The 15,053-nt window shown below is 41.7% G+C and overlaps 1 long non-coding RNA gene across 1 annotated transcript in view; it reads left to right on the forward strand.

The window, feature by feature from the left end:
• The first annotated feature begins 2,180 nt into the window (after positions 1–2,180).
• The window catches only part of LOC132013274 (uncharacterized), a 46,061-nt gene continuing 33,188 nt past the window's right edge, over positions 2,181–15,053 (forward strand). Inside the window, exon 1 of the long non-coding RNA XR_009402952.1 lies at positions 2,181–2,263. This is a non-coding gene — a long non-coding RNA (uncharacterized LOC132013274). The remainder of the gene's footprint in view (positions 2,264–15,053) is intronic.

A 15,053-nucleotide genomic window follows, 5' to 3' on the forward strand; every position in this document is an offset into this window, starting at 1 on the left:
GTGGCCTTCTTCATCCTCCTCATTTAATTATACTCACGGATCTCAGAGAAGAAAGACCCAGAAGAAGCCCTTTGTTTGTTATAGAGATGGGTAAGACAAGAAGACCTTGGTCCACCAGCGCATTTCTTCCAGGAAATATTTCTCAAAGGTTCCTATTAATAACATGCACTTCTTCTGAAGCTTTTAGGAAATGTCACCTAGAGTCCAGCCAAGTGGAAATGACAATTACCTGGTTGAGACTAATGATTCATCCAATTTCTGGAAACTGCACCAATGCCCCCCAGAAGAGAGCCAGTCTATTGTTTCAGTACAATGTGAAGCATTTCCAACAGTTTGTTCAGTGTCTCCGACCAGACTGTAATAGTCAAATTCCTGAAACCCAAATAAGCTTGGGCATTCTGAGGGGATTGGGGGTTAAGGATTGGGGCAGAAGATTCCTTTGCCACTTTAGATACGTGGGGATTGCTGCACATGGCTATTAGTGAAAATCTTACTTTTATCAAGTTTCAGGGACTATAAGGGTATGAATCATACCGAAATTTTATAGTCTCTTGAAACCACTGTGTGTGGTGTCATGCACTTCCCATTGTTGCTGCTCTAATATCAGAGGGCATTTTCTTGGATCCAGGGTCAGCAAGAGCAGTGCATGCTAATAGATGGAAGATGTGGGTATCCACCCAGCATGGTCTACAGGGCCCATAAAAATTGCTGGCCTAGAAGTTTTCTCCCATCCTGATGTTGCAGTACTAGAAATTTCTGCATTTCGTGGCTTTTCATTCTCTCTTAAAAACTTATGTTGCTAAGAGAGGATGACACATGACAGCTTAATAAGTAAGGTATAGGTCAAATTAATGTGACCTCTCCCAACTAGAGGACGCAGACAAACAAGGCAGGAAGTTCTAGCCATGTTGTTTCTTTACTTGTTTCATACACTTGCTCTGTATTTTTTTGCCCCTATCCCCTTGATCACATGTTCTGGATCTGCCTATATGATATTGACCATCAGTATTTAGCTCAAGAGGTGGCCCAAAAGTCCTTTCCTCCGGGAAGCTTCCAGCTTACTTGCTTAGAATAATGCTTCTCTCGCCACCTTCGTGCTCTATGACTCATGCAGTGCTCCCTTTGCTCCTACCTCATTCTTTTTTCACCATCCCTGCCCTTGTGGAGTTTAGAAAGGGAAATAGAGGTTAATCCATGTATCACACTATTCAATATAAAATTACCACTCTGTAAAGCATTATAATGAAGAGGTGCTTGGCTACAAGAGAATATTCTAAGGGAATTTGCTGGTCAGGTCAATGAGGGCTTCCCTGTAGAAGGAAGGAAGAAGGAATCAATCCCTTCTGATTGAGCTGTGATCAGAAGGGAGAAAAGGGCTGATCTAGGCATCTGCAGTTGACTCTGGGCACTCATGGGATTGTAGATTGTTAGAAGGATTACATGAGGCAATGAATGTCCTACGGGGGTTTCGAGCACTTGGTACGTGCTCAGTGAATGGTGCCCATTATGATTACTGGTACTGTGGATTTATTATTATGACTGTAAAGTGCTATCATATTCTCTAGTATGGCCTTTTAGCCTTTGGCAAAGTAGGTTAAAGTCACCTAGATATAAGGTCTGTCTATGACCTAATTATTTTGGGGGATCAGTTTTTATGCCGTGGTATGTAGGATGGAAAAACAAAAACAAAAACAAAAAGCAACTGTACTGATAAACCGCATGCCTGATGTTGGTATCATTTCTTTACCCTCCCTCCTAAGTCATGAATTTTTGGTTTCTGGTCACTATTATAAGTTGAAAAGTAGAAATCTTATTACAATGTTTATCAAAATTTTAAATGTGCATTATCATTTGACCCTGCAGTTTTCCTTCTAGAATCCAGTCTATGGAAATACATGTGTGCCTCAAAATATAAGTCCAAGATAGTTCATTGCAGAATTATTTATGACAAAAAATACTAGAAATAATGTAAATGTACAACAGTTAGAAAGTGGTTCTATACATCCATGTGCTATCAATGAAAGATAGTGTTTAAAAAAATGAGGCATATCTTTATGGACTGACATATCAAGAAGTCCAAGGCATAGCTGGAAGTGAAAATGAAATAAATCACATCTGGTGTGATTTCTTTCGTGAAAAACAAAGGTAAAAGCAAAAACGGTTTGTGATTCACAGAGATAATGAATACTATGATGGTCAAGAGTGCCTGTCCTGAAGTCAGAAGACATGGGTTGAAATCCCACTGCTACTGCTTTCTAACTGGGTGAGTTTGGGTGAGTTATTTAACCACCTTTGCATCAGCTTTTCCATTTGTAAAGTGGGGGTAAAGATAGTATATATCTTACAAATGGCTAACAGACGCATGAAAAAATATTCATTATCATTAACCATCAGGGAGATTCAAATCAAAACCACACTGAGATACAACTTACACCACTTAGAATGGCCAAAATTAACAAGACAAGAAACAAAAAGTGTTGGAGAGGATGTGGAGAAAGGGGAACTCTCTTACACTGTTGGTGGGAATGCAAGTTGGTGCAAACCAGTGTGGAGATTCCTCAAGAAATTAAAAACAGAGCTTCCTTATGACCCTGCAATTGCACTACTGGGTATTTACCACAACGATACAGATGTAGTGAAAAGAAGGGCCATCTGTACCCTAATGTTCATAGGAGCAATGGCGACAGTTGCCAAACTGTGGAAAGAACCAAGATGCTCTTCAACAGATGAATGGTTAAAGAAGATATGGTCCATATATATTATTTCTCCATCAGAAAGCATGAATACCCAACTTTTGTATTAATAGGGATGGTACTGGAAGAGATTATGCTAAGTGAAATAAGTCAAGCAGAAAGAGTCAATTATCATATGGTTTCACTTACTTGTGGAGCATAAGAAAAAACACAGAGGACTTGGGTGAAGGAAAGGAGAAGGTAGTTGGGGGAAGTCGGAGGGGGAGATGAACCATGAGAGACTGTGGACTCTGAGAAACAAACTGAGGGCTTTGGAGGGGAGAGGGGTGGGGGGTTGGGTAAGCCTGGTGGTAGGTATTAAGGAGGGCATGTATTGCATGGGGCACTGGGTGTCGTGCATAAACAATGAATCTTGGAACACTGAAAAGAAATAAAAAAACTAGTTTATACCTTAGAGGAATATTTTGAGGAGTAAATAATTTAATATGTACAAAGTGCTTAGAATATTGAATACTCCAAGGGCTTATATGTGATTACTATTACTATTATTAAACCTATATGTAAACACACAGAAAAAGGACCATAGAGAAATTGCAGATCTTTCAATAGTAAAAACAGGTAACACTATACATTTACCCTAAGTTCCTGCTTCATTTAACCAAGGATATGCAATGTAAGGGAGGCAAGCATGACCCCATGGAGCTCACGTTGTCATGACTTTCATGTCACTCTGGAGCCTTGGATCCTCATTGGATCCAAAGCCGAAGGTCACACATTTCTTCCAGGCAGGACTCCACTGTGTTGAGAAAGCAGTGTAGAGAATGCTCACTGTTGGTGAAAGACATACCTTACCAACCTGGGCATTTTGATGTAAGGAAGAGTTTGCAAACCTCAGGCTGTCCTGGATGACATGACCTGAACTCAGTTTTAGGGATGCCACGTGTTCCTACTGGGGAGAAAGCACAATGAGCACCTGGGTGTCTTTCCAAAAATAATGTACCTGCACCTCCATTTCCAAAATTCATGTACCTGCGCCTCTATTCTAACGAATCAGAAAGCATTTCCTCTTGTTCTGCACCTGTCCTCTCCCCTGTCCATGGCTGCACTTTTGTCATTTTTGTCCTAGATGATTTTGCCATTGAGTTTGCCCCAAGAACACAAGTCCATTTTCCTACTTACTTCCACTAAACTGCTGATGATGGGGCGATGACAGGGAGAAGGCAATCCACAGAGAGGGGCTTTCACTTGTTCGTCCTTATATTTCTTGACGGTCGGATGTTTTTGCAATGAGAAAATATCATGTATGAGTTACCTCTGTGTGCTTTTTACATAAAAGAAAGAAGTTCTTGCCTTCTTCCTCATAGCATTTATCTATGTGTTTGATAGTTGGGAGTGGGGAGTCAAACAGTATAACCAGAGGTCAATTTCCATAGCTCTTTTTCTAATTCTAAGGGAATAACTTTATTTAGTTTTTTTTTTTAATTTTAGCATTCAAATGTTTACATACAGAAAAGTAAAGATTTCATTATAATGGATGATTATACCTTGATTTAACACTTCCTGATATTTTGCTGCATTTAGTTTATCCCTTTTTTCTTAACATTTGATTAGTGTTTTAAAGAAGTTTATATTTTAAAACAAATTACAGACATCATGGCATTTTATTTCCAAATATTTCAGAATGCAACTGCAAAAAAAGAAATTAGGCTATCATCTTACATAATAAGAATACAATTATTATCATACACCTAAAATTAACAGTAATTTCCTAGTGGCATATAATGCCCAGCCCAAATTCTAAATGTCTTCAATTATCTTTCATAGCTGATTTGTTCAGACCACACACTGCATTAGTACACTGGGGACTCTTTTGTGGCTTTCTGAAAGGCATCTGAAGGACATCAGAATTAGGAGGAAACATGGCAAGGGGCTTTGCTTTCCTTGGGTGATGAATTTGCCTGGCAGAGGCCAAGGCACGCAGCATTCTTGCTTAATGACCAAGAACCAGAACAGGAACAGGCCTGTGATTGCCTATCGATGTGAGTTTGGAATTGAGTGACCAGTATGGAAATCGCATGCAAATCTAAGCAAACCATACAGACTTCCCACAAAGGGGTTCGTGAGAATTACTACACTCATGAGGGAAGAGAATATGTTCTAAACTTTGTTGACTTGAGGCTTTGCTGGTTTATAGCAGTTTTAATTCCATTTTCCCTCTCCAGAGAAGGGTAAGCTCCCTGAGTTGTCACCTATCCACAGCATTCTGCATAAACACTGAGACTTGAATGATTTGTGTTGTGTTATTGGCACTAGGTATACTGCCTTTGATTGCTCCAGGGGCTCCAAGGATGTTCAAGTCCTAATTCTGCCAATAATCCCAAGTGACCTTTACTTCAGCTTTAAAAATCACTCATGTTCGCTGGGAAATGGGGGGGGGGGGGGCTTGACTAATGCTCTTGAAGTCGATTTCCAGTTCTGAAGTTCCAGGTAACCCTAAATTCTTCCTTTTTGACCGCCAATTTCTCTCTCGGTCATACATATTCCTTTCCTGTGTATTGCTAGGAAAAAGAAAATCTTGTTAATTGTATTAGCTGCCCTCTTATAATTTGATTGTGCATTTCATTTTTTGTTAGTTTATTTGTAAGGGAGAATATCAAGGGGGCATTTGGAGGTCTTCTTCAAAATTGGAGATTTGCTTTCTCTGCAGGATCTTAAACAAATGAATATTTTAAAAAACACAGTCTTAGGAGGGCTCTGTAACAGAACTTGCTACTCTGTGTTGGTAAAAGCATCAGAAAAACCAAAGACCCTCCAAGAGAGAGGATGTACAAGGGAACCCGGCTGCTAGGGATCACGTCTGAATTCCCTGCACAGCTTCCAGGTTCCAACAGTGCGAAGGGAAGGGAACAGTGAGAAGGGAATCGAGAAAACATTTCTCGAACACCTACCACGTCTCAGGCACCACACATGCACATCTTACCCAAACAGTTCACCACGGGATCCGAAGTATGTATCAACCTTATTTCCTATAAGTAAGGACATTTTCCACTTTCCAGATGAGAAAATGGAAGTTTAGAATGTTCTTTCAAATCATCTTCTCAAGGTGGAGCAGGAAGAAGTCAGGAGCTCCATGGCCAGACTCCCTGCCAAAGCCCTCAGTCTTTCTCCTTCTCCTTGCCAGTTCACCTTTCCTTCCTTTTTCATCTCTTAAGATGCCTAGCTGTAGACGTTGGCCAAGACTGAGCACTGGGAATGCCTATATGGCAGAGTAGTGCTCAAGAGACTGATTTGCAAGAGTATCTGTGGGTTTGCTTGTTTGTTCTGAGCTGCAATCTTCCTTGGGAATCAAGCCCTGTGTCATCTACTCTTAAAGTAACCAGTCTCTGAATTCAGTCCAGGTCATCTGCCCTATTTTTGCCCCGCTGGATGATTTTTCCCTCTTTTACCTGGGTTCCCCTCCCTTCCTTTTCCTCATCCTTATCATCTCCTGAGAGATCCGTCTCTGACTCTTCAGCCTAGGTTAAATCTCCCGGGAACACTCCCCGAGTTCTCTGGCCATTTGCTTTTTCAGCATGTATTTATATATATTTAGTTGCTATTTGTGGTGAAGCAGATTAACACAGAGCTTAAGTAAATGGGCTTTAGAACTGACCTGTCTGGGTCTATAACCTAGGATCGCCTATTTACTAGCTGTATATATGTTGGCCAGGCTTCCTAACCACAGTGTGCCTCGGTGTCCTCATCTATAGAATGGGCTAAGAATAGCACCCAGTATTCACTGCATAGCAGCGCTGGTTAAATCAGTTGCTCTATTTGAAGTTCTCAGAACAGTGCCTTGCACAGAGCAAGCACTCAGTCATTATGAGCTATATCCTTTTCTGTCTTACTTCCTCAATGGACAGTGGTTCTGTTGGGGGCAGATCCTATATCTGTCTCATTTGCTGTTGTATTCAGTATCTCCCCACATTGTGGATACTCATGAAATATTCATTGCCCGCTCCAGTTACTACCTTTCCTCATCACACACCTCGGCATCCTACGGAATGCTTGCCGTGGACTGGAAACTTCCCCGTAGATAATCTCTCATGCCTCTCGTCCATTAGTTACTATTGGCATAACAGTTCTACTGACAAGGAAAGTAAGGTTCAGGGAGTAAACTGCTCTGCCTTGGGAAACACAGCTATTGAATAATTGAGGTAGTATTGAAACACAGCTGTGGGGAGCCTCAGCCCTGTGCTCTTGCTCTTTTTTTGTCTCCGGGCTGCCTCTTTTTGCCATGGAGTGAACAATGAACCTTATGTAAACGCTATGTAAATAGGAGGTCTCGTTTCATGTAACCAAAGCCAAAGCCAAGTAAGCAGAAGTTGACCAAAGTGTCACAGTCACCTGATATTTTAATAATAACAATAAAAAGATATCTCCTTTTTTCCTAGATACCAAAATGAATGTTGATTCCCAAGTAGAGATGGAAAATCATTTAAGACCTCTCCCACAGAGGTCATAGCTTTCTGTAGAAAGAACTAAAGATCCACTTGCTAATGCTGATTTATAAGTAACCATGATGGTCATCTTGGGCCACTCTGAACTATAATAACTCCCAGTGTGGGATGGCTCAGCTAGAGGACCGGTGAACTGTGATGTTTGTCCTGAATTAAGGGCAATTTATGTGCTTCTCAAACTTTAACCTGGGGGCCTTATCACAAGGCTGGATTCTAATTGAGTGGGTCTGAGGAGGGGCCTGAGATTCTGCATTTGTAACAGGTTTCTAGCTGATGTCGATGTTGCTGGATCACAGATGATCCTTTGGAAAGTAGTGGTTTATGGGATTTCCCTGAGCTGCATTCTAGCCAAACACAGTGTTTCCAGTAAAGAATGGTCTTTGCAGAGGGGCATCTGGATGGCCCAGTCGATTAAGCATCTGCCTTCGGCTCAGGTCATGATTTCAGTGAAGGTCCTAGAATCTAGCTCCATGTAGGGCTTTCCTGCTCAGCAGGAAGTCTGCTTCTCCTTCTCCCTCTGCCCCTCCTCCCTGCTCATGTGCTCTCTCTCAAACAAATAAATAAAACCTTTAAAAAATAATTTTTGCAGGAACAGAAAGAGCAGGAGCCTTCTGGGGGAGCTAAGTGCATTCAAGTCCAGTTCTGCCACTTAATGGGAATGGGGTCATGGGCCAGATTCTTCTCTTGAGATGTGGGTGTCCTCGTGCATAAGTGAGTGTGGTGCATATTGGGAAGAAGCAGCGGTTCGATGTAAATTACCTGTAAGGTTCTGGCAGTTATAAGACTGCATGACTACCTGACTCCTTCTCATGCCTAAACTGAGGTTGAATTATTTTTTTTTAAGAAGGGAGTTGCGGGGGGTACCTGGGTGGCTCAGTTAGGTCCAGCGTCCAACTCTTGATTTTTGGCTCAGGTCATGATCTCAGGGTGGTGAGATCAAGTCTGGTGTTGGGCTCGGCTCTCAGTGTGGAGTCAGCTTGTTTCTTTCCCTCTCGTTCTCCCCCGGCTCCCTTTCTCTCTCTCTCCTTCTCTCCCAAATAAATAAATGCAGTAAATAAAAGAAGGTGGTGGGGAAGGGCTCAGAATCTGGTGAGAGAGATCAGCAGTAGCCATGGGAGCTAGTAAGTATCCCCAGAGCCTGCTGTTCATGATACAACTCCATAGCCCTTTTCTGCTTCTCTGTGCTCTGCGTCCATCCCACCAGACGGCCAAGGACATTTTGTCACCATAATACACAGGCTTTGGTCCTAAAATTTCCTGGTCATGAAGACATCCTTCATGACCCTGACTTTTAGCTAGAGCAAAATAGACATGGAATTTTATAGCAGGAGTGAAGGCTGGATGCCACAGAGCCAAAAGACCTTATTTCAGAGAGGGGAAGAGACTTCTCTAAGAACACCCAGTCGATTGGAAAGTAGTTTGAGCTCAGAGCTCCTGTGGGCTCATTGCCAGCCCCATATTTTCTCTGCAGTATAAATGAATGCAGTGTGCAGGTTTTAGTAATATGCCTGGATGTCCTTAGGCAGCTGTCATAAAATAGCATTCCCATATGAAGTACACCACCTGTGTTTCCAAGTTGTTCCTGACATTCTTATTTTAATTTACTTAGCCCATCCTGTTTAAAAATAAGATTCCTAATACCTTTCTCTGGTATTCAGCAGTAGGTATTGTTGGCAGTAATTGAAAACACTGCACTGGAAAGTGGTCTTTCTCCTCCAATCATACATGGTGAGAATTATGCCTATTTTCTGGGGCCTGATGCTACCATTTTGCCCCAAGTACGCTGCACACTGATAAGTGCTTTCTGTTTGAGGGCCAGGAGAGATCAAGTAAAGTCAGAAAAGAAGACAAGAAACACAGGGAAGAAGACTGTGAAGTTGTTCTTGGAAAACTGAAATATGCCCTCACCACCTTCCATGTTTCCTGTCTCCCACGCCTTCTGTGGAATATGCCTTATCTACTGTGTTCAGGGCTTTTAAAATGTGGCTCTCAACAGAAATGAAGGAAGGGATAAAGGAAGGAAGAAAAGCTTATCATCTCTCTGTTGGTTAATGTAAAACTTTGAGAACGCTCTGTATCATAGAGTATGATTGGTGTTCATTTTCTCCCAGGAAGTGATGTATTAAGAATACTATGAAGAGAGATGTACTTTCACAGGTAGACTCCACATCTCACATGTGGAATCATCACACTGACCACTGTCATTGTCTTCAGGCACATGATTCATCAACATATATTCAGAGATGATTTGGTATCAGGCACCATGGAGGTCGACGTATGAGCTACAGATACACATCATACATGGAACCATGGTTCCCATCATGGTGAATTGTCAGGTCCCTTCCTATGAGAAAGCTGCCAGAACTATAAAATGGCAGGTGTATCCTTGCCCTTGTCTTAAAATAGCCAACCATTTCTGCCTCCCATCCCTCCCACTGTTCTCAGTGCCAAGTCTTGAACATTATACTCCTTGTTCCCTGCATCCTGTCCCACACTGCTGTTCATCTTCCTACCTCCTTACTTTATAATTTTTTCTTCTGTTGGTTTCATCCTGTCATTCTGTCTTAGTCCTCAGGACCACTGTTCCAGCTCTGCTCATTTTCCTCTTCCTGGACTCACCAGGTTATATTCCCTCTCTGGCTATACTATTCCAGGTCATCTGGATAGGCTCTATAGTGAACATTGTCCCAAGAGCTCCAACATTATATAACTTCAAGGGTCTGTGCATTAGTTTACCTGTTTCTTCTGGGACAAATTACCACAGTCAGTAGCTTAAAACACAAGTCAAGTATCTTATAGTTTACAGATCAGAAGTCCAGACAAGATCAGGCATGTTTAGGGTGGTATGGCCATAGAGAGGAGATAAGAAGTCCAAAATGGACCTTACTGAGTTAAAATCCTGCTATCAACAGGACTATATTCCTTTTGTAGGCTTTAGGGGAGATCCTGTTTTTGTATTTTCTAGATTCTAGAGGCTGCCTGGAATCCTGGGCTCATGGCTCCTTCCTCCACCTTTTAAGCTGAACATGTCCAGTGGGTCTTTTTGATGCTATCCTACTGGTTCTGATCCTTCTTCCTTTTCTCCATTTAAGGACCTTACGATTACATAGGGCCACCCAGATATTACAGCATATTGTCCTAGTCATAAAATCAGCTGGTTTTAGCAAACTTTATTTCATCTGCAAAATTAATTTCCCCTTGCCAAATAATATTCCATATTCATGGGATTCAATTCATTCCCTGGACCTGGGAGAAGACTTTACTGAGGGATGGGCAAGAAATAGCTTGGGGTGGCTTTGGTCAGAGAAGATAAAAGAGGCCTTAGAAATATTCTCGCCACTGTCCCTTCATGCCTTGCTGTCACTTACTTCACAATTTTTCCAAGACTCACCCTATCTTGCTAAAAAACACATTAATCACTCAAGACTACAACACAAATCCAATATGTAGTTATTGCCGTCAAAAAAAATAAAGCAAACATGCATTAAATATTTAAATTACAACCTAAGGAACATCTATTATTCAATGCAAGTTATCAATGCAATAAATAATACTCATAAATAGTTTTAGATGTTTTAAAGACAACACTGTCAAGCAATGAACTGAGTACTTTCAATGCAGACTATCTTTTAATTTCTAAAATAGCTTGGGTATTATTGATACATTTTTCAGTAAGTCAATAGAGACTCAAAGAGCGTTGGTATATTGCAAAATGTCACATAGCTAGTATATGGAGAGGTGGGATTTGAAGCTGGGTTGGATTCCATGGCCCAGATAGGACCACTAGGCAACACTGCCACCTTAGGAGTTCAGAGGACAGACCCATCAGGGGAGGAGTGTAGTAGCTAAGAAATGCTTCTTGAAGGTGGTGATATGTGAACAGACATTTAAAAGGTTGCTCAATGAGAATCCCCTTAAAATTCCTTTAAGACTATAGGGGAAATCAGAACTTATTTACACTCCAATTACCAAAACAGGTTCACCCCCAGGGCTTGCCTGTGCTATTAAGACAGTGTGCATTCACGACCCATGCTCCGTTTACTTCAACTTCCAATTCCCATCTTGGGGAGACAATTAAAAAAGTAATACTTGTTTTCTTTAGGCCTTAGATTAGCTCTTCCCTGTAGCCCCAGAGGGGACATTTCTCAGCACAGCCAGATGAGGGAGCTTGGGTGTGGCGAAAGGATGATTGGGAAACTGAGTGTGGGGGTGCTCCCAATGTGCTCTAGGGGCCATTTTAGGGAGCACAAGCCAACAGATGGAAATTACTCGTATCCCTTTAGAGACTGCAGACCGCACAAGTCATTCATTCATGAATGCATGCATCATCAAGCAAGTCATTACTCCTAAAAATCTAAGAATCCATAGGAGACAATACATAAAAATTATCCTTTATCAACAATTATCCTCTATCAACAATACAGACTCAGACATAGCAAATAAGTATTAAGTACAAAGTGTCAAGAGTCTGTCATCTATACATAACACAAGCATGTATGTGCCTGCCGTACTATATTCTAATGTGTTTGTGTACATTTTCTAACTTCTACGAGGGCGAGATCTCTTCAGATACAAGACTGTTAGAGCCACTTTTGCTTCTTCAGAGAGCAGCACATGCATTTCTACCCATAGGAAAGCCTAATGATGATAGTGTTGAGGCAGATGTAATGAATTATAATTTACCAAGGAAACTCTGAGGAGTTGGCCAAGCATAGTTGTTTTGTTTTGCACCAAGTCACTAATTCTGAGTCAGGAAAAGACATGTTTTTGCTCCTTAGATTGTTTTTTGGAAAGAACCTAGAACTCAGGGGTAGATTGCTTTTCAGACATCACAACTGTGCATGTGAAGCATGTGAACAACCTAAAACTTAAGACCCTCAGAGGCAGAGAGATCTAGTTCAGAAATTTGCTTCTGCCCCTTGTCCTTTCTGGGATATCATGGTTCATATGCTCAAATATATCCATGATGATGATAATTAAGTTCATGTTCGTTGAATCTATAGAATGGCCAGACACTAGTTTAAGAGGATACATGTAGGAGATCATTTCCTTCTCACACCAACTCTCCAAGGTAGGAAATGATATTATTCTCATTTGTTAAGTGGACAACATGAGGCACAGAGAGGTTAAGTAATTTTCTCAGAGTAACCTAGCTAGGTATTGACAGATTAGGACTCAATCAGATACACTAGCTACAGAGCCCATGCTTTATTATTATTAAAATTCCTGTGATATTTGTGACTTCTCCAGGGGGAAGTTACATGAGGAATTATGGTTTCAATAGAACTTGGTTTCTCAAACCTGAGTTTGGAACCAAAGGTGGCTCTCTCCCACTCTCTAAAATTATGAGCATTATTAAAGTAGAATACACATCATCTGCTTTAGAAGATTTTTTATTTTTTGTTTTTTAAAACCCATTGAGCAAGTGGCTGGTATTCCTGGGGACTGGACTCCCTGACTATACCTCTCTAAGCTTCTGTAAGTGGAGAAGTCTCCCTCTGCATGGTGTGAGATTGTTTGTGCTACAGTGGTTGGGACCAAGAGGAACAGTTGTTTGTTCAAAGGAGAACGAGAAGGTTTAGGCAATGGTTATACCCAGGTGGTCAGTCTACAGAAGATAAGACTCAGGGCCCATGGAGGTGGTCCTGAACCATGTGACAGATGGCGGTTTCAGCGAAGAACATCAAGCATCATGGTCAAGACCGTGAGGCATAATGTGCTATGGAGGTAGGGTGACCTGTGTCTCACACCTGACTTCATACTTCTGAACTACCTGTATCAGAGAAAATACTTGCAAAGCTTCACTTTCTTTGTTTGCACAATGAAAACAGTAATACAAATCCAAAATGCCTCATTTGTGTTTCTGAAATGCAAAAATATCTGAAAACAGGAAATATTTTCATAAGCCCATGGCAACTCACTTGACAGCTAAACTTGACCTGAACTGGCAGGAGCTTCTTATGGCTGTCTTTCTAATGTGTTTGACTAAAGCACAATATCCTGGGCCCTGCTGATGGTCAGATTAAATACAGCATATATACTCTATTACCATTCTAAAAATAATTAAGAGAGCGATGAATATAAAAATGCATCTTGCCCCAAAAGTTGTGGATAGAGGGTAGTGTGGGCGTACCAGCCACCTCATCAGGTTTCCATGTGGATAAAGAGGAAAAGGTTTATCAGTTACTAACATACCCCAAACCACCAAATGGTCTGTTTCCTAAATAGTCATTGCATTCTATGTATTAGGTACTTCAGTGAAGCAATTCTGTTGTTCTGTGCCATCAGTTTTAATCTCCTTATAAGAACGTCATAATGTAGTGTTTAACGTGCTTCAGTATTTTAGGGCACCTGGGTGGCTCAGTTGGTTAAGCATCCAAGTCTTGGTTTTGGCTCAGGTCATGATGTCGGGGTCCTGGGATGGAGCCTCATGTCAGCCTCCCTGCTGTAGAGCCTGCCTGTCCCTCTCCCTCTGTCCCTCCCCCAACTCCTGAGCAAGGGCTTTCTCTCTCTCAAATAAATAAATAAATAAATAAAATCCTTAAAGGGCTTCTGTATCGCCTCCAGGATTTTTTTCAGGATGCCTTCCAAATGTTTTTGTTTTTTGTTTTCCTCGCTTTTGTGATTTTCAGGAGGTTTCAGCTGCTAGGTTTTTTTAGTTGGTGAAGCGAACTTGTATTCCTTACTCCAAAGACCCCTGAATGGTTTGCTGACTGAAGGACGAGCCCAACTCCAAGGTGTACAAAGCAACAAGGAATCATGTCACTACCTGCCAAGCCCTGTCCTGAACCGCCTTCAGCTGCTAAGGGGAACTCCAGGTTCAGAGATAAAATGCAAAAAATAGGCATCTTAGACTTTAAGAGGTGCAACGTTGCCTTACAAAGAGTGGAATTGATTCATTTCTTTAATTAATTATTTTTTTATTGTGTTATGTTAGTCACCATAAAATACATCATTAGTTTCTGATGCAGTGTTCCAAGATTCATTGTTTATGTCAACACCCTGTGCTCCATGCAATCCGTGCCCTCCTTAATACCCCTACTAGGCTCACTTATTCCCCCACTCCCTTCACCTCTAAAACCCTCAGACTGTGTCGTGGAGTCCACAGTCTGTCATGGTGGAATTAGATGGAGTTCAGGAAGGCCACTTTCAGAATGCCGTGAGAAAAACAACCAAACTTCCTTACAGATGGATTCCCTGAAAGACGGAACGGGCTACCTATGGTTTTATGAACCTCCGGCTCTCTGGCAGTGGGAAGGCGAGCCTGGACACACAGCTGTCAGGAGTACTGGGGCAGGGTTTCACATTCCTCAAAGTGGTTTGCATGCCGTGACCTCTGAGAATCCCCTGAGATTCTGTGAGCCTCAAGGAAGACAGAGAAAGCAGCAATGCAAGGCTCGGTGGAGAAGCCCAGGAGCTCCCCAGACCTCCTGGTTCTGCTTGGCTCCTGCATTGTTGTCCTGAGTGGCCAGATTGGAAGGCTGAGCTAAGTGCTCAGCAGTGATACATTTGGCTCTGCTTCTGTCCAAAGAGCAAAGTGGAGAAAAAAAAGAGTATGGAGTTCTGGAACCTCTTTCAAGTGTGATGAAGAAAATCATTTACATTTCACATGAAATTGTGGACCCACTTGACATTTGCAGAAACCATGAGGAAGCTTCTCTGTCTTTAAATTATCCACTGCTAATGCACAGTGACATTCTTTGGGGGAGGGGCTAAGCACAGCATGGCCCCTTTCCGTGTCCAAGCTGTGAATCAATAAGAGACACAAGGGAGTTGATGGACAGAGAACAGAATGCCAGTTTTCTTACTGACAAAGATGATGATAGAGATTCAGGCAATATTGGGCTTTCTAAAGTTGTTT

The sequence above is a fragment of the Mustela nigripes genome, chromosome 3 (genome assembly GCF_022355385.1).
Source record: "Mustela nigripes isolate SB6536 chromosome 3, MUSNIG.SB6536, whole genome shotgun sequence".
Classification (NCBI taxonomy): domain Eukaryota; kingdom Metazoa; phylum Chordata; class Mammalia; order Carnivora; family Mustelidae; genus Mustela; species Mustela nigripes.